At 41.0% G+C, this 23,963-nt stretch overlaps 1 protein-coding gene across 2 annotated transcripts in view; it reads left to right on the top strand.

Moving 5' to 3' along the window:
• Window positions 1-10,774: 10,774 nt before the first annotated feature.
• The window catches only part of DYM (dymeclin), a 273,454-nt gene continuing 260,265 nt past the window's right edge, over window positions 10,775-23,963 (top strand). Inside the window, exon 1 of one of the 2 annotated variants that reach the window (XM_045528017.1) lies at window positions 10,775-11,093. The gene's annotated coding sequence lies outside the window, so the exon portion shown is untranslated. Of the gene's footprint in view, window positions 11,094-11,203; window positions 11,223-23,963 lie in introns of those variants that run through there. The other variant, XM_045528018.1, reaches the window with a different exon arrangement.

Here is a 23,963-nt window from a genome sequence, read left to right as displayed (position 1 = left end):
ATATTTATTCCTCTGAAGCAGGGAGATATTAGAAGAGACTCTTGCTCTTGAGTCCCCAATGAAGTCCTGGGTCCTAACTGAGACTCTGTCAAGCTCTGTGTCTGGTCAAGTCATTGATCCACCCTGGACCTTATTTCTATTAATCGGTAGGTCCCAACCTCTCTGCTCCAACCCACCTGAGGAATAAGATAAATTAAGCTGTGCACAGTGGCTCACACCTATAATCCGAGCACTTTGGGAGGGCTGAGGTAGGAGGGTTGTTTGAGGCCATGAGTTCAAGACCAGCCTGGGCAACATAGCGAGACCATATGTCTACACAAAATTTTTCAAATGTAAATTCCCAACTAAATTCAGTTGATTGGTTTGTTTTTTAAGGTATAAAAGCTACATTATAAAAACAGCAGATGTTCATAGTAAAACCATGCAAGAGCACATTAAAAGTTGATGTTCTTTCTCTACTCATTCCCTTATTCCACCCCCACAGATGTAACCGCATAGTTTCTTGTATAGCCTTCTAGCAACTTTTTTTTTACTGCCCCTGACCACCTGACGAGCAACTTTGTTAAAATTAATTTGTTTTTATTAGACATACATATCATTTCTAATTTTATTTTTTTGAGACAGGATCTCTGTCACTTAGGCTGGAGTGCACTAGCATAATCATAGCTCACTGCATAATCATAGCTCACTGCAGCCTCAAACTCTTGGGCTCAAGGCATCCTGTCACCTCAGTCTGCTGAGTAGCTAGGACTACAGGTGCATCCCACCACACCCAACGAACTACTTTTTGTAGAGATGAGGTCTTGTTATGCTGCCCAGGCTGGTCTCAAATTCCTGACCTCAAGTGACCCTCCAGCCTCAGCCTCTGATAGTGCTAGGATTACAGGCATGAGCAGCTGCACCCAGCCTTTCATTTTTGAAAACTGAAATAATATTGCAAGGTTTATAATGTCCCTGCTCCCTTAGTTCCCAAGGGCTTTACCTATTGAGCTATTGCTTTTGGTATTTATCTCTAAGTAGTATTATTTAATTAATTATTTAATGGATTTGTTTCTTTTTTCTTTTTTTTTTTTTTTTTGAGACAGAGTGTCACTTTGTTGCCCTGGCTAGAGTGAGTGCCGTGGCGTCAGCCTAGCTCACAGCAACCTCAAACTCCTGGGCTTAAGTGATCCTTCTGCCTCAGCCTCCCAAGTAGCTGGGACTACAGGCATGCGCCACTGTGCCTGGCTAATTTTTTCTATATGTATTTTAGTTGGCCAGCTAATTTGTTGCTATTTTTAGTAGAGACGGGGTCTCGCTCTTGCTCAGGCTGGTCTCGAACTCCTGACTTCGAGCGATCCGCCCGCCTTGGCCTCCCAGAGTGCTAGGATTACAGGCGTGAGCCACCGCGCCCGGCCTGTTTCTAAATAGTACATATATACAGTGGTTTTTTTGAGCTATCAACTTTAGACATTATTGACTTCCTGTCATGGTTTTGATACAGCTTTCTTACACTCTACTTCTCCCACACATCCTCCGAATATTCTTCTGGAAATTCTGCTTGTCATTAGTGTTTATAGCATTATGAGTGTGCCAGGTGCCTTCCATTGGCCCCTCCAAATCTCTGCTCCTTTCGTTCTGCTTTTCTGCCCAAGAAAGCTGTACGGACTGCATCAGCAGGCTTCCCATGCCTCTGGGTTCTGCTGAGTGTGACCAACAGGGATCCACAGCAGGAGATGGAGGGAGAAACGAGGGCAGGGTGGTTTTTCCCTTGGCCACCTTCCTGCGGGGTCTCTTCAAGCCAACTGTTCTTCAGGCAGAAGTCACTGTTCCTCAAGACAGCCAACTCCATGTCACTCCTTTAAAGTCTCCCCGAACCCCTCCTCCTCACCCTTTTGGGCCTGGGGGTGGTATTATTTCTGTTACTGCTGGCACTGGGTTACTGCTTTCTGTCAGTGCCATCTGCTTGCTGCCACACCGACTGATAGAATGAGAGCATGTCATGCTGCTCACTGCAGATGATGAGAGTGCGCTGGCATTGCATTTCCCTTCACATACAAATGGTGTTTCCTAGAGTCACTAACTACCTTTTTCTCCCCACGCACTTTTGCTTCTGGAATTTGCTTGGCCACCTTCCTGGGTTGGATCTCTTGTTTCCTAGATTCCACATCTTCCTCTTTCTTGGTTTATTCCCATTTTTTTTCTGTAGCACACCAGCTATCAAATTCAATACATGAAAAGTATCTTATTTTTATGAAAAATTTACTATTTTGTCCATATTTTTTTATTTTAGTGGCTAGCTGGTGAAAGCTTTTATCAGCCACCCACGGGCAGGGTAGCCACTGTTCTATACCACAGAAGTATTCCCTTGCCCCAATTATCAATATCGGTCAATCTATAGTTCAGGGCTCCCTTTCTAGTAAGAGCTACCATTTGTTAGACACATTGTGCCTGGCACTGTGCAGGGGTATTTCACACATGAACATATCTAATCTTTATAAAACTGAGATACAGTCAAGAAAATGGGATCGTAGAGTTTAAATGTTAAGTGGGAATCTAGGATTTCAAGACCATACGCCTAACTTATTTTGTCTAAGGAGCCATCCCAGCTACTAATGCCTTAATTATTAGGAATACCTTACTGGGAATAATTAGGCAGCAATGGAGAGGGGGAGTTTGGACTAAGTATTTGTGAACTTACTTTAAAGTTTTTATTTTGTTGACCTTGCAGCACGACTTTTTAATTTACCTAGTTTTCAATAACTTACTTTTGCCTAGTTAATTTTAACCACACTTTGTGTCTCTTTTGGTGAGTCAGGCTCATTTTCTCAGGTAATTGTTCACGGCTCTCTGAAAGGCTCTTGGGCTTTGTCACATTTTCTTTTTCATTACTGAGCTGCCTTCCTAGGAAATACAGGTGAGTCAGCACTTCCTCAATATGCTCTTCACTGGCATGCTGAGCTATCAGGCAGACCGACGGGACTGAAAAGAACTTTTAACGCGGAATGCTGTAAGGCTAAGTGTTCTGGGTTCGCTCACAAGCAAAAAGGAAGTGGAGGGAAGATGCCTCATAGTTTCCTCCCCAGGGAGCTACTACCTTGTTCCATCCTCAAAGCTATATTTATTGACATGGCAACAGCTCCTTAACGAAGAAACAAAGACTATGGGTGCTAAGGTTTGTCCCCTAAAAACTCATGTTGAAACAATCCCCAATGTGAAAGCATTGAGAGGTGGAGCCTTTAAGAGGCGACTGGGTCATGAGGGCTCTGCCTTCATGAATGGAATAATGGGTTATCTGGGGAGTGGACTGGTGGCTTTATAAGAGGAAGAGAGACCTGAGTTAGCACACTCAGCCCCCTCACCATGTGATGCTCACCTCCAGGCTCTGCAGTTTCTCACCAGATGCAGTCCCTCAACCTTGAACTTCTCAGCCTCCATAACAGTAAGAAATAAGTGTCCTTTCTTATAGATTACCCAGTTTCAGGTATTCAGTTATAAAAACAGTAATTTCAACAATGCATCACTCAATGGCTTCCCTCTTTTCCCAAATATAAAGCTACTTTATAAATGGCTTCAGTGGCATTATTTCCAGGTCTCATTGCTGCTTGAAAGAATTGTCTTGGTTTTGCTTTTCATCTTTTAATTTCTGCAATAAAATCTTTCATGCCTCTCCCTCTTATTTAAAATATTTGTGGTCTGGGCACGGTGGCTTACGCCTGTAATCCTAGCACTCTGGGAGGCCGAGGTGGGCGGATCCTTTGAGCTCAGGAGTTCAAAACCAGCCTGAGCAAGAGCGAGACCCCGTCTCTACTGAAAAAATAGAAAGAAATTAGCTGGACAACTAAAAATATATATAGAAAAAATTAGCTGGGCATGGTGGCGCATGCCTGTAGTCCCAGCTACTTGGGAGGCTGAGGCAGTAGGAGTGCTTGAACCCAGGAGTTTCAGGTTGCTGTGAGCCAGGCTGACACCACAGCACTCTAGCCAGGGTGACAGAGCGGGACTCTGCCTCAAAAATAAATAAATAAAAATAAAATAAAATATTTGTGGTCCTTATGAGTGTTATAATGCTGATGAGCATTGAATATCTTTAATGTTCATATTGCAGTATCACAAAGCAAGCAAATCATCTTATCTTTAGCAGAAACAAGATAATATTGCAATTCTCAATCCTCATTAAAAAATCTGTTTTCTTCCTTCAGCATTCTCTTGGCCTTCTTTGACATGATGGGCTGTTAAGCAGACAATTAAAAACATACTGTTGAGCTGTGCAACTACTCACAAATTCCACTTCAAACAGAAACACAGTGCACCATTGTCAAAAGCTGATAACAGACTGGTGTACTTGACACCCATAAACTCTTGCCAACCAGCCTTGTGCTGCAGTGGTGCCAGTCAGGTAGGGGAAGTTAGAACTAAATTATGAGCATAGCAGCCATCAATTTAGTCCTTATGGCTTACCGATGTTCTTTCTAATTACCTTACACAGAGGTCCTGTTCTTCACCTGGTAATTCAGCAGGAGAAGTTTCATACTTCCTCAGTGTATTGGCTTTCTATTGCTGCATAACAAATTACCACAAATTTAGGGGCTTGAAACAACACAAATTTATTATCTCACAGTTTTTGTGGGTCAGATGTGGTGTAGTATAGTTGGATTCTCTGCTCAGAGTTTCACCAGGCTGAAGTCAGGATGCTGGCTAGGTCTGTGGTTCTCATCTGGGCTCAGGGTCCTCTTCCAAGCTCACTGGATGTCAGCAGAATTCATTTCCTTGTGGGTGCAGGATGGCAGTCCCTGCTTTCCTTCTAGTCAGCAAGGACTCGCCGTGCCTTGGAACATGGCCCCCACAGTCAGATGCCAACATCAATGTTCACTTTCTTCCAGCCCATCCAGAGTACATCTCTCTGCCTTCTCATCTTCTCATCTCCTGGGACCAGCTAGAAAATTCTCTGCCTTTAAAAGGGCTCATGTGATTAAATCAGGTCTGTCCAGATTATCTCCCAATTTTAAGGTTAACTAATGTGGGACCTTAATTGTACAGTATCTGCAAAATCCCTTCACAGCAGCACCTAAGTTAGTGTTTTACTGGGAGAAGGTGTGTTGTACACAAGAGGCCGGGAATCTAGAGGCCTGTTGTGGAACCTGCCTGCTACACTTGGCCCCTTTCCTGACTACTGATTTTCATCTTTCAATTACTTGGGAACCAACTGAGGATCTGAATCCCATGGTCCCTGTCTATCAATGTTCCCAGGCTTCATTGATTTTAAACTCTGGAGAATTTATAATACTGAAATTTAAAGAGACACTCAGTGTAGTCTTTTCTGACCCCAAATTGGATGGCTAGAAATCATTTCAGATGGAGGGGCTGTGAGGAAGACAGTTAAATAAATAGTGTATTTCACAGAAGAGGAAAGAGGACAGTCCCATAAATATGAAAACACAGGTTTCATCAGGAAAATGCAAATTAGAACCATAATGAGAAGCAACCAGAATGGTTAAAATGAAAGGTCAAATGTGGTGAGGGTTAAGAGTAAAGGAGGTTCCCATATATTGCTGGTGGCGTTGCAAACTGACACAACTACTTTGTCAGCACTATCTGGTAATGTTGAACATGCACATACACTATGACTCAGCCATTCCATTCCTAGAGTCTAGATCCCAGAGAAAACAGTGTAACTTGTATACCAATTATTCTTGGAATAATTGTTTATATAGTAGCCCAAACAAAACAAACCCCCACAAAAAGTCCATCTAGAATAGGAAGGATAAATAAATTGGTGTAATAAAACTGTTATAATGCTTTAAGTGGGTTTCAAAAAGTCCCATTGTGTAAACTGCAGAATCATATCATTTTAGGTTAATGAAATAATAGGGGCAAGTTGTTTGGCTCAGCTTACCCAGGGATCCAAGAGCCAATCACCATTCACTTTATGTCCAAATACACAAAATATGCATATGCTGGAATACTATGTAGCAATGAAAAATGAGTGTACTCAAAATTAATCTATATTGCTTGAGATATGAATATTGGTTACTTCTCAGGGATATTAGTTGGAAAGGAGAACAAATGACCTTTCTAAGAAATCCTTTTTTGGGGGGGGGCGGGGGACAGAGTCTTGCTCTGTTGCCCTGGCTAGAGGCTAGAGTGCAGTGGTGGCATCATAGCTCACTGCAACCTCAAACTCTTGGGCTCAAGTGATCCTCCTGGCTCAGCCTCCCAAGCAGCTGGGACTACAGGCATGCACCACAATGCCTGGCTAATTTTTCTATTTTTTGTAGAGACGGGAGGCTCACTCTTGCTCAGGCTGCTCTGGAACTCCTGAGCTCAAGCAATCCTCCCGCCTCAGCCTCCCAGAGTGCTAGGATTACAGGTGTGAGCCACTATGCCCAGCCCTTAACTGGGTTTTATTTTCACTTCCAGAATTGGGCTAAGCATTGGTTTAATAGACAGAAAAGTGTTAAAGAAAGCAGAGACAGAAAAAAAAAGCAGATTGTTTCAAAGTTACTTTCTTTGTTGTTGTTGTTGTTTTTTTTAACCCCTTTTTTTTCACTCTAAAGTTATTTTCTTTGTAAAGGTTAAAGCAGAGGGGACTTCCTTATGCAGACCAAAGCTGGCTTTTTGGGAATTTGGCTATCATCTGTTACTCCTGATTTCTCAGAAAGTCACATACACAACTTAGTTTCGGCTTGGTGACATGGAACTCCGGCCTGAGGGACTCCAGTTGGGTTTGGTCTTTTGGGCCTAGTGCAGGAGCTCAGTCTAAACAAATGGGCCCTGTAAATTTTATTTAACACAGCTTATTTGGAAACAGGGTCATTGCAGATAGAATTAGGTTAAAATGAGGTCACTAGGGTGGGCCCTAATCTAACATGACTGGTGTCCTTATAAAAAGGGAAAATTTGGACACAGAAACACATACAGGGAAAAGGCCATATGAAGATCAAGGTAGAGTTTGGGGTGATCTTTCTACAAGCCAAGCAACACTGGAGATCACGAGCATGGAACAGAGTCTCCTTCACAGCCTCGGAAGGCACCAAAGCTGCCGATGCCTTGATTTCAGACCTCTGGCCTGCAGGCCCATGAGACAATAGATGTCTGTTGTTTCAGCCACCCAGTCTGTGGTACTTTGGTATGGCACCCTAGCAAACCAGTATACCCAGGTATTACAGTCCGATTTAGTTGGGAAGGCAAGCTAATTCCAAGGCAGTCCAGTGTGAGTCTTCAGAGACTGGTGGTGTTGGCAAAAAGAGCTTTGAGAAGGCCTTTGCCAGTGAGTAAGAGTGTGGGCTCTACAGCCAGACTGCCTGGGTGCAAATCACAACTTGGCAGCTTTGTGATGTTGGGAAGTGTATTTAACTACTTGGGGCTGTAATATGGGGAAAAGTAAATAAGTACCTTGTCTCAGTCCTTCTGGGCTGCTATAACAAAATACCCAGGCTGGTCTTGAACACCTGGCCTTAAGCAATCCTTTTGCCTCAAGTTTCTGAGTTGGGATTATAGGCATGAGCCACCATGCTCAGCCTGATGTTGATATTTTGACCTTTTCCCCTGAAGCACTAATGTTCTTAATGGCGTCTAGAATGGTAAACATTTTCCAGAAGGTTTTCCGTTTACTTTGCCCTGATCTATCAGTGGAATCACTATCCATGGCAGTTATAGCCTTAAGAAATATATTTCTTAATAAGACTTGAAAGTCAAAATTACTTTTAAATCTGTGGTCTACAGAATGGATGTTGTGTTAGCAGGCATGAAAACAACATTAATCTCCTTGTACATCTCCATCAGAACTCTTGGGTGACCAGGTGAACTGTCAATGAGCACTAATATTTTGAAACAAATATTTTTTTCTCAGCAATATGTCTAAACAGTGGGCTTAAAATATTCAGTAGACCATGCTATAAACGGATGTGTTGTCATCCAGGCTTTCTTGTTCCATTTATAGAACACAGGCAGAGAAATTTTATTTATTTATTTATTTATTTCCTTATTTATTTTAGAGGCAGGGTCTCACAATGCTGCCCAATCTGATCCCGAACTCCTGGCTTCAAGCGATCCTCTGGCCTCAGCCTCCTGAGTGGCTGGGATTACAGGCTCAAACAACCATGGAAAATTCACATTTTGTAGAAATTAAATAACACACTCTTAAAAATCTAGTAGATCAAATAAGAAATCACAACGGAAATTAAAATTTTCCCCCTTTTATAAGGACACCAGTCATATTGGATTGAGGGCTATCCAAGTGACCTTATTTTAACTTGGTAACCTCTGTAAAGACCCTATCTCCAAATAAGGTCACATTCTGAGATACTAGGGGTTAGGACTTCAACATAGAAACTTTTTTTTTTTTGAGGGGGGGAACATAATTTAACCCATAACTCCTGATGAAAGGGTTGAATATTTAATTAAAAAAATGCTTGCTAAGTGCCCACTGTGAACCTTGGGCTGTGACAATGAACCAAACAAAGTTCCTGCCTCATGGAGCTTGCGTTCCAGATAGCTATATAATGTGTCAGGAGGTGATTAAATGTCATGTAGGAATATCAAGATGCAAAAAGAGTGAGAGTGCTGGAGTGGTAGAGAGGAGGTGAGGGTTGGGAGGTATTGGTATTTTATACAGGGTAAACAGAAAAGGCTCTTTGATAATGTCACATTTGACCAGAGTCTTAGAGGAGACAAGGAAGAAAGTCTTTACAGTGGTCTAAGTTCTTTAATTATAATGTTTGTTTATTTCGTTGTTGTCATCTCCTACCAGAATATGAGCTCCTTAAAGGTAATAAATAATTTAGTTGATCTGTAACATCCCAGTGCCTACAGCGATGTCTGGTATCTGGCATGCAATACAATGTTAACCATTTAAAAAAGGAAAAGAATGGTTCAAGCAGAGGAAAGAGCAGGTGTTTAAAAAGCCCTGAGCTGGGAGCATGCCTGGTATATTCAAGCAACTGCTAGGAGCCATTCCACTCCTGTCTCCTTCCCTGTCAGACCTAATTGGAATGGCTAGGATAGGGATAATCTCCCTATTTTAAGGTCAACTAATTAGCCATCTTAATGCCATCTGCAGCCTTAGTTTCCCTTTGCCATGTAACCCAAAATATTTACAGGTTCTGGGGATTAAGATGTAGGCATCTGTAGGGGGGCCCATTATCTTGCCTACCAGATGGAATAATTTTAGATTTATAGAAGACTTGCAAGATACGGAGAGTTACCATATATCCTTCCCCTGGCTTCCTTTAATGTTAACATCTTACATAACTATGGTACATTTGTCAAAACTAAAAAATTAACATTGGTACAATATCCTTATCTAAACTCCAGACTTCATTTGGATTTCATCAGTTTTCCCACTATTGACTGTTTTGCTTCCAGGATCCAATCCAGGATACTCCATTTCATTTAGAAGGATTTCATGGCTTTCTTACTGGTGTTTCTGCACTAACTAGACCCTGTAGTTGAGTTAGTAACAGTTATCATGATACTTCTGCAGGCAGTATTGAAAGTTGATGACCAAGGATAATACTTCACACACTACATGCACAATAAAGTTACTGAAGGACTGCTACTCTGACTTACGCTTTCCTAGATTGTAAAAACCATTCCTAATTGTACCTCTGATTTATGACGTTTGCCTGGCTTCTTGGTCTACAAAGCCAGTTCTAAAGAGATGCTCATAACTGTTGCTGGGTCAATTTGGGAGCAGTAAAGTGTACACTAGGCAAAATTACAAAATGCTTTGAGTTTGGTTTTGATGCTTGAATTCTCTTTTTGCTACAATTTAAAAGTAAAATTATACATGTAGTTCATATTCCTTGCATGAAAAGTAGAAAACACATAGGGAAAAACTAATTTTAGTCACACATGATCTCATTACCCAAAGTTGTAATATTGTTAGTATTTTTTTAGTCTTTTTTTCTCCCTGGGCACATATACATAAGTATTACAAATACAATTCATTTATGAAAATTGGGTAATGCTATATATACTGTTTCCACTCAATGTATTATGTTTTCAAATAAATATGCATCCATAGCATTTTTTACAATGACTGCCGAGTAGTGCCCATCTCTTTTTAGCTAGGTACCTTGGGTTTTAATGTTTTCTTGTTATAATTCTGCAAGCTTAGTGAACTTATTGTTAGTCAATGCTGGAAAAGAATAATATTTGTATAGTACTTTAAAGAGTACATTGGCCCATAATGACTATATAATGGAAATAACAGTGATATCTGTTCTATACGTTTATTTTGAGAAATAAACAAGATAACAGTGCACATTAAATAGAAAACAACATATAATGTGAATTATTAATTACTGCTGTAATGTCAACAATCATGTACGGCAGACTCATCCTCATGTACATATTTCTCATGTGCATATTTTAGATAAGGACACTAGCGGGGAGAGGCAAAGTAATTGCTCAAGGATGTCAACCTGGTAATCTCAGCTCATTTGACTTCAAATTCCATACTTTTGGCACTACACCATGTTGATACTCTTTCCTGTGGGACCTGTCCTTTCTGACAATATTGCAGGCTGCTGCTTCCATCAAAAAGTATTTTCCTATTTCTCAATTCTTCCGAGTCTCTCAAGAAACTGCTTGACTTTGGGATGATTGTTCAGTTGGAATTGACAGGGGCCTCCCTTAAGAGAGGGAAGCCGCCAGAACAAACGGTGCAGGGTAATCGAGCCAGCGATTTGGCCACGTGGCTTCGTGGCTGCCCAGGAGGTGCTAGGAGGGTGAAGTAGCCAGAGAGGCCCGAGGGACTACATTTCCCAGAGGCACCCGCGCGTCGCGCGCCACGTGACCGCCCGGCTGGCGCGCGCCCGGCCGTTCGCTCCCTAGCCGCGTTCACGGTCGCTTCCCTCTTCTGTTGCGGTCTCCCTGCCTCCGCACCGGAGCGACCGGGGCTGGAGCCAAGCCCGAGCCGAGCTGCAGCCGGAACCGGAGCCGGACCCGCAGAGACGTGGAAACATGGAGGCCTGAGTCGGCGTGCGCCACCCCGGTCTGCGGCGGCGACCGCGGCTTCTACCTATCCCCTCTGCCACCCGCCCGTCCGCCCGTCCGTCAGTCCGTCCGTCCGTGGAGCGGGAAGCAGATCTCCCCGCCGGCTGAGACAGGTGGGCTGTGGCGCCGCCCCCGGCAGCGCGGCCCTGCCTGGAAGCCCGGCGGGCCACCCCCGGCCCAGCTTTCCCGCCGCTTGTCAGAGCGGCTTGGGGACACTCTCCGCTCCCCCTCAGCGCCGGGAGGTGAGGGGAGCTCCGCTAGCGCGGGGGAGACGGGCCCCTTCCCACCGGCGGGGGCTGGGCCACCCCGCGGGGCTGGGCCTGAGCTGCGAGAGCGGGCCCTGGCAGCCCCCGCCCCGCGAGCGCCGAGGGGGTGTGTTAATCAAGAGTGGGAGGGACCTCTGTCCAGTCTGGTGCTGGGACTTGGGGGGTTGCCGAAGGGCAAGTCGATGCTTCCGGAGATGGGGCGACGCTGGCCTGACAAATGGGCGTGTGATAGGCAGGGTGAGCAATAGTTGTTTGTTTTTCTTTTTTTACATATACATTTTATTGAGATATAATTCACGTACCGTAAAATTCACCCTTCAACAGTGCAGTTAAGTGGTTTTAGTATATTCACGGGGTTTTGCAACCGTCACCACCATCTAACTTCAGAACATTTTTACCACCCCCAAAAGAAGCTCGTACCCCATAGCAATCACTCCTCATTGTCCCCTTCCCCACCTCCTGCAAGTGCCAATCTACTTTCTGTCCCATGGATTTGCCTGAGCAATTGTGTTTTAACTGAAGGATGAAAGAAAGGGTGGGTGTTTGTGAACTGGGGGCAGTAGAGGGCTTTGAAGGTAGTGGGGTGATAAAGCTGATTGGATCGAAGTACTGACAAGGGGTAGAGAGGAGGTGGGATGATTATAATAGGGTTAGCAAGGGGGGTACCCAGAATAGACTGCCTACGAGGGGCTGATAGAGTGAGAGCCTTCAAAGAGAAGGGGAGGTTGGAGAGGGGTGTGTGGAGAGCGTGCTGTGCTGAAAGGTATGAAAACTTGGGGAGTGGAGGCGGTGGGGAGGAGTGTAACCTTACCACAGGAACCCAGGTGCTTGGGCTGATGAGGGCTCAAGAGAAGAACTGGAGGTGGAAGAGAAGAGGATCTATAGGATGAAATTTGTGAATATGTGGATTTCTAGAATGATTATCTAGCTTTGCAGTTTTTATTTCAGATAATCCTCTCAGCAGCTCAGAGATAGACTGGGCAAGTGTGAATATTCCCATTCTGCAAATAAAGAACCAATCTTTTACAGGTTAGGTGACTTGCTTAAGCTCATAAAGTTAATAAATAGGGCAAAATGAATTGGGATTAAAAAGGAATCATTGGCTGGGCGAGATGGTTCACATCTGTAATCCTAGCACTCTGGGAGGCTGAGGTGGGAGGATTGCTTGAGCAGAGTTTGAGACCATCCTGAGCAAGAGTGAGACCCTCTCTCTACTAAAAATACAAAAATTAGCTGGGCATCGGGGCAGGAGCCTGTAGTCCCAGCAACTCGGGAGGCTGAGGCAGGAGGACCACTTGAGCCCAGGAGTTTGAGGTTGCAATTAGCTATGATGATGCCACTGCACTCCACCCAGGGCCACTGAATGAGGACTCTGTCCCAAAAAAAAAAAAAAGTATAATTGATGAAGCTATCAGTTGCCAGTGGATTAAGTGGCAGAGAATTGAGGTGGAGCAATGTGAATAGGAAAGAGATTCAGCTGTTACGAAGTCTGTGTTATGACAGATAGGTCAAGGATTTTTTTTGTTCTAGCATCTTTTAAATATAGAAAAGTTCGAACAGTGACATAATATAATATACTCCCACAGACACATTACCCAGGTCCAATAATTATTAACTCATGCCAATTTAGTTTCATCTATATCCCTATCCTTTCCTATCCCCACTCCCAGTTATTTTAAAGGAAATCATAGGCATACATTTTATCTGTAAATATTTTAGTATATATATCTGTAGAAGATTGAGTTGCTCTCTCTTTTTAATATGCCCACAATACCATTATCACACTTATAAAAAATAGTAGTAAGCTCATAATATCATCAATATCTAGAAGGACTTACTGTATTTTTTATTTTTAAATTTATTTTATTTTTTAGAGACACGGTCTCGCTCTTGTGATCTGTACTTTCCCAGGCTGGAGTGCAGTGGCACAATTATAGCTCACTGTTAACCTCTAACTCCTGGGCTTAAGTGATCCTTCCTGCCTCAGCCTCCCAAGTAGTGTGCTACCATGCCTGGGTACTTTTTAAAATATTTTGTAGAGACTGGGTTTCCCTATGTTACTCAGGCTGGTCTTGAATTCCTAGCCCCAAGCAATCCTCCTGCCTTGGCCTTGCAAAGTGCTGGGATTATAGGTTTGAGCCACTGCACCCCGCCTGTATTTTTTAAAAATATGGTATCCATTTGATACAAGGGGAATAAACTGTGTGAACGCTGTTATGTCTGACTCTCTGAAAAATATAGCATAATTGTCTCCTGGTTTTTCCACTAGATACTGCTATCTTGACTGTTCCATTTTTTTTTTTTTCCCCTGGAGACCAGGTCTTGCTCTGTTGCCCAGGCTGGAGAGCAGTGGTGCGATCATGGCTTACTGCAATTGTGAATTGCTGGGCTTAAGTGATCCTCCTTCTTCAGCCTCCTGAATAGCTGAAACTACAGGTGCATGCCACCGCATCCAGCTAATTTTTAAAAAGTTTTTTTTTGTAGAGATGAGATCTCACCAGCCTGGGCTGGTCTCAAATTCCTGGCCTTAAGCCATCCTCCTGTCTTGGCCTCCCAAAGAGCTGTGATTACAGGTGTGCACCACTGTGCTGGGCCTCTGAATGTTCCCTTTTTTGATTAATATGGCTCATTCTACAAAAAGTTTGAAGAATTGTCACTTTGGCTGGCTTTTTAATGAATGGAATTTTGTGAGGGCAGGAGAGAAATAGAAATGAAATACACAGCAACGTGTACAAAAAACTCTTATATTGCTCTAAGTATTTGGGCAATTTGATTATGTTTTTCTCCTTTAGATAATTTCACATATTGTGAGAAATTGTTTAATGTGTGTGGATTGATTTTCTATGACTGCTATAACAAATTACAAATTTAGTGCCTTAAAATAATATACATTTATTATTTTGTAGTTCTATAGGTTAAAAATCTGAAATGTTTCTCACTGGGCTAAACTCAGTGTGTGAACAAGGCTGTACTCCTCTCGGGAGGTTTCTAGGGGAGCATCTGTTTCCTTGCCTCTTCCAGCTCCTAGAGGTTGCCACTCTCCTTGGCTTGGGAGCCACCAGTCACTGTCTTCAAAGCCACCAATGTTGCATTTCTCTGATCATTCTTGTGTAGTCTCGTCTGTGACCACAGCTGGGAAAAGTTCTCTGCTTTTAAGGACTCATATGATCGTATCAGATCAACTTGGATAATTCAGGATAATTTTCCCATCTCAAGGTCTTTAGTAAGACTTGCAAAGTCCCATTTGCAGATAACACAGCCACAGGTTCCACGAATTAGGTTGTGGATGTCTTTGGAGGTTATGTTTTCTGCCAACCACGAAGTGTTTTGGAATATTTTGCTGAGGTTTAGGAAAGTAGATGATTTCCTTTGGTGCTATACATGCAATGAGAGGGCCATCTTTCACGTAGAATTGTAGATATTGGGAATGGATAGAGCTAGAGAGGACTGTTCCATTTTTCTTTTTAGTGACTACAAACAAATATATGGGAAATAGCTGTGACACTTAGAGTGTAAGCTTTGGTAAAATGAGACCTTTAAAAATGATTAAGTATAAAAGCATGATAACTTCCTGTAAAGTTTTTCTGTATTTCCTTTTGGTCTCCTTTTTCGTATTCATGGATAAAAAATATTGTATATTTGTAATCTGAATGTGTGTGTGTGTGTGCATGCACACACACACATATATATATATATATATATTTAAAATGCTAAACTGATACTTGAAAACACAGGACACTCTGCAGCAATGATGGTTCTCTTGCCCAGGGTGAGAGGGCAGGGACTCTCTGTCTCAGTGGGAGATAAAAGCACCCCGAATTTTTGCAGGAAGAGGAGACTCTTAATGAAAGTGAGAGAAAATTTTCAGGCAGAGTGAGTTACTGACTTGAAGCCAGTCCCTTCTCAAGTTCTCTTTCTGTGACTCGGCTGGGCATGGTTGAGTGCTGTGGGCCTGAAAACCAGAGTGACAACATGGCCATTGCTGCTCTTCCTTTCCTAGGGTCAGAGAGAAAAGACTAATTTGAGAGGTGGAGAGGATTTCCTGAAGCCCTGTAGTTTGTCATCCTGCTTCCTGGGGGGGTTCCCACTTTCCTACTTAGCTGGTGAAGTCTTCACTGTCTCTAGATGTGAAGGTCTTAGCTATCTGACAGTGGTGTATTTTAGTGTTCTACGTATCAGGAAGTGCAATGGGAGTTATTAAATATCTGGTCCTGTCTTCAAGGTTATTTCCCCTGGTAAAGTTTTAGTGGCGTTAATGCTCTGCTTGTAAATGGTTTGTAAGTTATTCTCACATTACTTATTTCTATTTTTTTATTTTTTATTTTTTCTCTAAACACCATGTGTTCCAATATTACTTATTTTTAGACAAAAAAAAAACTAGTGGAGTTGGGAACAACTTATAGGTCTTACTTACTAAAAGGCTTTATTTTCTTCATTCCTTTAAGGAAGTTTGGTTAGTACTTTTTGATATGTTCTCTAATTTTTATCACATTCTTTAAAAATGTGGACACCAAAAATGGCTAAAACTCCAATAAGGACATTGGAAGAATTATTTTTTAAAAATCTTTTGTATGTCATATGACTGATAATAAATTTCTTTGTTAGGTTGAGTCAGTCATTGAATCTTGACAATTCTTTCTTTAAAATAGCTCATGCATCCCTTCACTTTTCTCTTAGAATACTTTGAAGGCCTTTCCTGTCACTTAGGATTAGGTTTGGTTATGAGTAACAGAGACCTGAAAAATAACAGCTTAAACATGTTATTAGTTTGTTCTCATGTGAAGGAAGTCCAGAGGTAGACAATTCAAGGCTGGTATGACAGCTACACTGTCATCAGGGACCCAGCCTCTCTGCATTTCTTATTCTGTCATCCCTGGGATGTGGCCCTTGATTTCTGGGTACAGGATGGCTGCAGGAGTTCTAGCTAAAACATCCTTGTTCCAGGCAGCAGGATGGAGGAAGAGACAAAGAAGTAGCTGTCCACTCATAAAGAGCCTTAAGCATATCCTTTAGCTGGACAGGAATGTGCCTAGCCAGAAAAATCAGAGTTCTGTTAATTAAAAGGAAGAGAGGACTAGAGATTGGGTAGGTGATTAGCTTTTTCTGCCATACTTCATAATTTCTCTGTCTGTGGAGTCCAGACTAACCTACATACTTCCTAAAACTCTAGGTTTGAATTCTACTTCTGTCATTTATTTACTTTGGCATTTTACTCAACCTTTTTGAATTTCAGTTTTCTCATCTGTAAAATGGGCCTAATATTTCCTTTATATGTTTGTTAGAGAATTAAATGAAAATACCTCTTTTTTTTTTTTTTTTTCCTTTTGAGACAGGATCTCGCTTTGTTGCCCAGGCTGGCGTACAGTGGTGTGATCATAGCTTATCATGGCCTCAAGTGATTCTTGTGCCTTAGCCTCTCAAGTAGCTGGGACTACAGGTACACACCACTATACCTGGCCAATTTTTAAATTATTTGTAGAGATGGGGGTTTCGCTTTGTTGTCCTGGCTGATCTCAAACTCCTGGCCTCAAGCAATCCTCCAGCATTGGCCTCGCAAAGTGCTGGGATTAGATGTGAGGCACCGCACCAGCCTGAAAATACCTCCTATATATCTAGCAGTATATATACTATTAACTATTAGTTAATTTCTTCTCTTCCCTCAGGTTTTTGGACTTGGGTATCTGAATGGATGGTGTAAAAAGATAGGAACTGGAGGTGAATGGAGGAAGGATATTTATTAAGTTTCAGTATTAGACATATTGAGTTCTAGGTGCCATTGGAACACCAGATGGTGATGGATGACAAGCAATCAGAAAAATGGGTCTGGCACTCACCAGACAGTTCTAGACTAGACATAAATATTTTGGAATCATCCAGGTATAGGGGTAGAGTTCATGGTATGGAAGTCTTAGGGATGTATGCAATTGTGTGGTTACAATTAAACTGCAGAGTAAGAAGACATGTCCTTTAGTGAGTCTCTGGGTAAACCGCCAAGCAACAGCTTACAATATTCTGGCCTCTTAGGCTTCCGCTTTGATTCTCTCCCTGCTCCAGATATGTTAGAACTGCTTTCAGTTACTTGAATGGGTCTTGCCTGCTATTTCTTAACAATAGGCCTTCACACATGCTGTTCTCTTTGCTTTGGAAGTTTCTGAACTCCCACGTCCAACCAGGCCAATCCTCCTTACCCTTCGGGTCTTTACTTTTATTGTCTGACCTCTGGAAAGCTTTCCCTGAGTCTCGAATAGTTGCCATATTATAATTTCATATTGATTTATCTGTATCTCTTACTAGATTGTACGTAAATTCCATTCTTAACGATTTTAACCTTGGCACTTTGCATAGTGCTGGTCACATAGTGGACACTCAGAAAATATTTATTGAATATTGACAGACTCCTTGTGATTATATAACCATAATGTGATATAGCTTGGGTATTGCTTGTTTTGGTTTTTCAACCCTGCACCGTTGAGTTGTTTCTATGAATGACTGTGAAATAGTAAAAAGCATGTTCTCTACAACTTATTTTAAAGTTATTTTTTTCTACTTAAAGTAATACTTGTATATTGTTAGAAAAGATAAGTAATACTAGAAGACAGATTATAAAAAATCAGCAGTACTCTTACCCATCTCCACTTTTTAGTCTGGTCCCCAGAGACAACTCCTTTTAAAAACTCTTCTAAGCATTTTCTTCTGATACTTACCTCTGTGTTTATAAATAATATGTCTATGTTGCTATTACGATTTTGTGATTTATCAATTTTAGATAATAGTATCTGTTGGCAGCTTGCTATGGTAATGAGGTGCTCTTCCTCCTCCTTCCCCTCTTCCAGCCCATCCAGTACAGGTGTAGAGGAATTCTTGGTTAATTTAGTGTCCAGTGTTTACATTATGGTGACTATATAAATATTGCTCACTGCTGTTGAGTTTACTTGGTTCTTCCTCCCTCTCCCAGTTTGTTTAGTTTTTCCATGAACATATTATTAATTTTTATCAAATACTTTGAAAGACCCTTAGGAATTGGTGCCCAGGAGACCGCTACTGCTATTGCAGTGAGTGATACATTGTTTTTTATCCCTGTTCCAGAGGCCTCATGTCTTTGTTAGCTTTGCCAGTAAGGTAAAATATCAGACTCTTCACAGTTCCTGACTTGACAGTTTAACATGCCTCTATTTTGTTTGCACTTCCCTTTTGGAACTCTTATTATTAATATATTGAGATTTTCTAAATTGATCTTCTAATTTTCTAATTTCTTGCTTCTTGTTTGCCATTTATTTTTTCTTTTCTTTCTTTATTTTTCTTTTTCCTTTTTTTTTTTTTTTTTTTTTTTTTTAGAGAGAGAGTCTTGCTTTGTTGCCCAGGCTGGAGTTAAGTAGTGTGATCATAGCTCACTGCAGCCTGGGAGTTTCCTTGACCATATATTTTCTCCTGTCTATGGAACTTTTTATCTCATTTTTAATTTCAAATGTCCTTTCTTGTTGTTTGATTATTTCCCTCTTATGACATCGTCTTCTTGGTTCATGAAGCAGTACTATACCATCCTGCCTGGGTTTGAAACTTGGTGTGCCACTTTTTAGCTCTGTAATCTTTGGCAAGTTACTTAACCTTTCTTTGCTCTAGTTTGTTCATGTAGGCTAGGAGTTGGCAGACATTTTATTGTAAAGGACCAGATCATAAATATTTTAGCCTTCATGGACCAAGAGTCAAAATGAGAAGGATATTATGTAGGTACTTATATAACAAGAGAGAAAATTTTTCTACAAGGTTTTTATTAATAAAATTCAAAATGCAATACTAATGATTGAGAACAATTTTTGCAATAAAGGTTTGCTAATGAGAAGAATGAAATTATTTTGGGCAGAGGAGGGGATAACATTTTGCTTAATTGAGATTTAAAGTTAATGTTCCCTGTTATCAAAGTTGATTATGAATGTCCATCTGTTGCTAATTTGTAATGAGATTTTACATATTTCATCTTCGAAAATATCTTCTTAACTCGGGTACTGCCAAATACTGATATCAACCCATGAATATATGGTGTTGTATTGTTTCTGTTTTTGTTTTTGAGACAGAGCCTCACTCCATTACCCGGGTTGGAGTACAGTGGCACGATCACAGCTCACCGTAACCTTGAACTCCTGGGCTCAAGAGATCCTCCCGCCTCAGCCTCCCAAGTAGCTAGGACTATAGGCGTGCACCACCACACCCAGCTAATTTTTAACTTTTTTGTAGAGACAGGGTCTCTGTGTTGCTCAGGCTGGTCTTGAACTCCTGGCCTCAAGTGATCCTTTCACCTTGGCCTCCCTGAGTGCTGAGATTACAAATGTGAGCCACTGTGCCCAGCCCATATGGTTTTAATAGAGCACATTCTTTGCTTGGGAAGCATTTACAGAATTCTGTTAGATTCTTTTCTTGATACTTACCTTTTAGCAAATCATTACTGTGCATACTAATCATTTCCAATTGAGGGTTAGGTGGAAGCTTCTAATTGCGCAGTTAAGTGGTTTTTGAAATGTAGAATATTCTTTTGTACTTGCATTGAGGTCTGAAAAATGCTGCTGAAACTCTTACTTTGATTTTGGAAAATATATCTCCTGCATATTTGTGTGGGAATGGAGATCTTGTTTTAATTTTTCACAGCATTGGAATTGCATAAAGCAGCTTGACATTACTTGTAATTCACCAATGTCAATTGTTCTTGAAATGACTTTACCTCTGTATAGGTTTTACATGTAGGCACTGTTAGCCTTTTAGTTTTAGGTAGAATTCATTATGAAATACTATCAAGTCTGCAGCAAAAACTAATTTCCACAGCCTTTCAGTGTTTGATAATATAATAGTGGTTGGGGGGTATTTCTTTTCATTCAGAAAAATTTCAGTCTCAATTCTGAGCTTGAAAAATTTCAGTAAAACTCTGCCATTGCTAAGCCATTGTATTGTTATGTGATAGGACACGTCAAGATGTTCAGCTTTATTTTTTAATTTTTTTTTTTTGAGACTCTGCTGCCCAGGCTAGAGTGCAGCGGTGTCCTTGTAGCTCACTGCCTCAGCCTCCTGAGTAGCTGGGACTATACAGGTGCATGCCACCATGCCCAGCTAATTTTTAATTTTTTTTATAGAGATGGGGTCTTGCTATGTTGCTCAGGCTGGTCTTGAACTCCTGGCTTCAAGCATTCCTCCAGCCTTGGCCTCCCACAGTGCTGGGAATACAGTCATGAGCCACTACACCTGGCCAAGATGTTCAGTTTATATTTGTGAACAAAAATTTCATGAAGTTGGTGATAATTAAGTTCATGAGAAGGAATGAAGTGTACCTCTGATGGTTCAGTTTCGAAATACATGATAGATTCAAATATTTTCTACATAGTACTTGCTGATAATACAATGAATAACCACAGGCTTTAAACACCTTGCATTTTCACAGAGCATTGAAATTTGTCCAGCTAAGCTTTTTTTCAGCTACACGACACATTTTTACCACTGTCAGTTATTATGCATCCTAGCAGATTCTACTTCAGGTTGTACTGAAATTGTATTTTCTTAACTTGTTTGGACATATTCATGGCTGTAATTATTCCATACAGACTGTTTTTTGAGCAGCTGTTTTCACTGAAAGACTAAGATGTTTATTTTCTCTGGACACATTTCTTTGGCTGCTGTTATCAAACACAACTTAATTAACTTACAATTGATAAATGCCCTTCTTTGCTTGGTTAACAAATGAGCCATTTGCAAATTTACTTTTGTTGCAGTCTTCATTTTGATTTTTTAATTTTTGGGAAGACATTCTGCTATGAAGAGATACTTCATTTTAAATTCTCTAATTTTTCCTGATCATTGCTCTCATGAGTGGAGAGTAAGTGCTGTGTGGTAGGGCGCGTCAGGATATCGTGATGAGTGCTTACTCTGGTAATGCTTCCTATATTGTATTCTTCTGGCACAGCTATGGTGCTATTACATAATAAACAAAATGCTTTTACATCTAATTAGATAAAAAAATCTATACTCCACTGTGACTTAAAAGTGTGACATCAGGGTCTACTTATTTTCTTGTTTTGACATGATAGATATTCATTGGTAATTTAAAAAAGTCCTAGTATGGCAATATGCATGACACTTGAAATGCTGTTGAGTTATAACTGTGTCATTGAGATTTGTGCTGCCCTTAGTATAAAAGGATCAGGGCACCACGTGTGGTCTCTATGGCAGCCACTCAGCTCTGCTGATATATCAGAAAAACAGCCATACACAACATGGAAACGAATGAGCATGGCTGTGCTCTAATAAGACTTAATGGACACCGAAATTTTAATTCATATGATTTCCACATGTCACAAAATATTCTTTTGATTTTTTTAAACCATTTAAAAGTGTAAAAATCATTCTTCAGGCAGCAGGGTGGATTTGGCCCTTGGGCTATAATTTGCCAACTTATGATCTAAGCAATGAGAAAAATAAAAGTACAACCTCATACGTCGTGGTGAGAATTAAATGAGTCAGTATGTGTAAAACACTTAGAATAGTGCCTGGGGGCATAGCATATTTCATTTTTAGATTTTTTTCTTAGAATCATCTGTTTTCTATGATTCCTTTCTTTAGTTTGTTTTGGTTTCTGTATTTCATGTGGGAGGCTTTCCTCAGAAGTTTAATAATTTTTGGCTGTCCATTCTTATTTAAGAATTGATTGGAAGCTCCAAAAATTGATTGGAAGCTCTTGGTGTAAATGGGTTTTGTTGAGTGGTGGGCATTGCTGTCAGGTGGCCATCAGTTTTTTAAATGGTGGTTGGGGGATCTTAAATGTCAGTGTCTTTTCCATGGTCCACATTCAGTTTCTCTTGACAAGAATCCTCCAGTGTCCTGCCTTGGAGGCTGAGCAATCTCCTATGTAACTGTGTGGTGAATTGACTTTATTTTCATTCTCCTGTTTTCATCTTCCACCTCATTACCCTCCCCAACCTTGGCATCAGAGTCCCTGGTCTCTCCAGACAGGTTCCCTTGGAGAGCACACATAATGGTCTCCTCCAGGGGAGAGAGACCCACAGACTTCAGCCCTGCACCTTGCCCCGTCTTCCCTGTGCCTCTGTTTAGCCTTCCCAGAGTTCCGTGGGGTGAAGTGCCTTCCTTCTTGTTAGTGTCCCCTTTGGCGGCAGGCACTTATGTTGGGGTTTCCTCAGCTCTGCTGGTTCGGTTCCACTCCTCTGTCAACTTTTCATCTTCCACACCTTCCCTGTTCTTACCTATGTGTTTGTATCTTTTTATTTTCATTGCTCTCATTTCACTGGAGAGGAATACCCAACTGTACTTAATATAGCACTTGGAACATGGTTGCTTTTCAGAGAATGTTCCATTACTTGATGGACTCCTGGCACCTGTGGCATTTAATATGTCCTTTGGCTGGTGACCATTGGCCATTATTTTTCTGGTCTCCTGTTTCAACTATGAGGTTTCTCCCTAAAGTGTCTTAAGTACAAATGGGGCATGTGTATTTTCTTTTTTTAGGAGGCAGATGACTCTAGAATATAGTTTAGGATTTGTGGATTCTCAAGATGAGCCCAAGTGCACTAGGGTGTCATTTACATATTTTAAGGATGTTAGAACAGAATTTGGTTATCTAGGATTTTCAGATCCACTAATGTTTACTTTCCATTTCAGGCACACTAAATCAGGAGATAGTGAGGCAATACACATAAAAGAGGAGATTTAATTTTGTGTATATATCAAATATTTCACAAATGAAATAGACAATATTGAGCATGTAAATTCTTGTTCAAAGTATTGTTTTTGCCAATGATGGTAAAATGGACTTGGGAAATAACTGATCTGAAAAGTTAAATGAGAATCAGACAGCAAAGCAAGGCAAAGTATATCAGAAGGGTAGTTGAATTCCAGATGAGTGGTGAAGATAATGAATGCACTAGGATTACAGAGGAAAACAGGGATCCCACTCTGAGGAAGTGAATAGGGTTTAAGGTGTGTGGGCCAGATGTGATGCTGAAAGACAGATGTGATTGGCAGGAGCAGAGCATGCTAGACATTGAGAAGACACTTTGCCCCAACTTTTTTATGGTACTTATTTGCAAAATTGAGCTTCACAGACCACTTGTATCAGTATCACTGTGAATGTTTTTTTAAAAATGCAGATGCCCATTCCCTACCCTGACATTCTGAATTTTTGCTTCCAAGAATTTGTATTTTTAACCACATACTCCTCAGGTGTTTCTTTATTCACATTTAAGTTTGAGACCCAACCACGGGTTTGGGGGTAGTTGGAAATAAAGTTGGAAAATGAGCTTTCAGATTGGAGGGCCTTGAATGTCAATATTCTGTTTTTTCAGGTAATCAAGAATCATTGAAAGTGTTTGAGCTATTAAATGATGGAAGTGGTAATTTTACTAATATTAAAAACAAATGATATTGGACCTTTTATTTGCCTAAGCTTACTCTGTGCCAGGTCGTTTACTAAGTGCTTTGCTTGCATCATCTTGCTTCATCTTCAGAAAACCTTATAAGTACTGTTGTTTTCTCCCATCCTGCAATGGGGTTTTATAAGTGGTAAAATGGTGATTCAGACTGACTCTATACATTCCATAGCCTGTGGCTATGAAAAACAAAACAAACTAACTCTATACAGACTTAGCAGGGTCACACTAGAAACTGTGGACTTAATTGCTATGCTGGACTGAATTTCCTATTTTATAAGGATTAATTTCTCAGTGG

Source organism: Lemur catta, chromosome 16 (assembly GCF_020740605.2).
Source record: "Lemur catta isolate mLemCat1 chromosome 16, mLemCat1.pri, whole genome shotgun sequence".
Classification (NCBI taxonomy): domain Eukaryota; kingdom Metazoa; phylum Chordata; class Mammalia; order Primates; family Lemuridae; genus Lemur; species Lemur catta.
Note: the sequence above shows the minus strand (reverse complement) of the source record. Positions and strands in the feature narration are given on the sequence as shown.